General features: G+C 53.5%; 1 protein-coding gene across 3 annotated transcripts in view; it reads right to left on the bottom strand.

The window, feature by feature from the left end:
- TEX261 (testis expressed 261) overlaps positions 1 to 1,846 on the bottom strand; it is a 62,529-nt gene that overhangs the window by 22,715 nt on the left and 37,968 nt on the right. The window lies entirely within an intron of this gene.

The raw sequence follows: 1,846 nt of genomic DNA, 5'->3' as shown, positions 1-1,846 counted from the left end.
CCACAGCACCACCACTGCTCCTCAATCCCCTCTGCCTCTCCGCACTGGGAAGGAAAATGGGCTGAGTCAAGGGACCTTTAGTGGGGGTGGGAGGCAAACACTGGCGCCAAGTTCATGGCCATGGGAGATTGGGGTCCCCACACATGTGGGTCAATAGGCCCCTAACCCCCACTCTCCGTTAGAGCTTCCACCCAGGCATTACCAAGCCCCTGGCTAAGCATTGCCCTTTGGCAAGCTCCGCTTTCAAACAGAAAAATACCCGAGAGGGGGAAACATTAAATCCTTTGAGAGGATGGACAGTGAAAGACAAGACCGGGATCCAGACAGCCAGAGAGAGGGCATCAAAGGCAAACCTAGGCAAAACCCCACATGCTAGCAGGCCCACCCATTATAACCACCACAACAGGAAGCACTTAAAAATGATTTTTTTTGTTCAAGTAAGACACGGTAATTAACTTTTTGTTTGCAGTAATCATAGACTTATAGCAAGTTGAAAAGACAGTCCAGAGAATTCCTTCACCCAGTTTCCCCCAATGGCTGAGTAACTACAGTGAAATATCAAGCCAGGAAACAGACCTTAGTACCACGTGTGTGCAGTTCTGTGCTGTTTTATCACCTGTGTAAGATCCTCAGAACCACTGCTGCAAACGAGATGGAGACCTGCTGATTGACACAAGCATCTCCCTGTGCTACCCCTTCATAACCACACCCTCTACCTCCCTCCCCTGCAAGAGAGTTCTTTGAAAGGATGGGAACTGTGAGAGAGAGAGAGACCAGAGATCTGAACCAGGGCCTCAGGCCAGAGGATGCGGGTAAGATTTCAACTGGTGGGGGAACTAGACAAACACAGTCCACTGCGGTCTGTGCTGGGAAGCATACCTGGTTTCAGATTGGCTGCCCTGAGTCACGCAGACTGGGTTTCCTCAAGCAACTGTGCTTCCTCCCTTCTCTCTGCTCAGAGGTGTAGTCTGGGGAGGGCCTTAGAGATGCCAAGAAATCCTGAGTCTGGAATGAGACATGAGGGTGACCTGAGCACATGGCTGGGCGGGCCCCCCTCCCCAGCCAGCATCCTCACTGCCTTGCCCAGCAGACCTGTGCTGTACTCCGTGGGCCCAGGGGAGAGCACAGCTCTAGCTACCCAGTGCTAAGAGGGCTCCTCCGTTTGTACTTGCTGCCCTGGGCTGAAAATGGCAGGGCAGACCTGCTGCATGGGACCCTGCAGGGGACACACACACAGGTAAGACAGGGCCCTATGATAGACAGAGAGAGCCCTGCCCTGCTTCCCAGGGAGCACTCAATCTTATGAGACAGGAAGGCTTGAGGAAACTGCAGTCCGTTGGAGGAGATACAAGCTCAGCTCTTGGGGGCTCATAGCCAATTGGTGGTGACAAGAGAGAACTCTCCAAAAGGGTATGACAAAGGAAAGGGACCAGATGTGTGGTGAATCCAGAGTGCTGGAGAATCCAGGGAAGGCTTCCTGTAGGAGGTGGCACTGAAGCTAGCAAGAATGAGCCTCTATAGATGTTCAAAAAAGGTAATGAAATTGTGCAGGGGAAGAAGTCCCCAGGTATGGTCGGGGCAAGGGGGCAACATGAAGGAAGGCAGGTTGAGACAGTGAGGAGACAAAGGAGGGGGCAGCCTGCCAGAAAAGGGATGTAGTGGGGAGACCAGGAAGTGATAATAGTGAGGGGCTTGGCACTGTGAGAGCACCTCAAGTTCTGTGGGGGGAACTGAGTTCACACTGGCTGCAGGCTGGGGTGGAGGAAGAGCTAAGGACAGAGGTTAGAGGGCCAGCCTTCCCCTCTCCCAGCCTCCTCCTCCAGGTGGCCCAGGGCACTGCTCAGAT

This window comes from Manis javanica, chromosome 1 (assembly GCF_040802235.1).
Source record: "Manis javanica isolate MJ-LG chromosome 1, MJ_LKY, whole genome shotgun sequence".
Taxonomy (NCBI): Eukaryota; Metazoa; Chordata; class Mammalia; order Pholidota; family Manidae; genus Manis; species Manis javanica.
The sequence above is the reverse complement of the archived record's forward strand: the minus strand, read 5'-3'. Positions and strand labels throughout refer to the sequence as shown.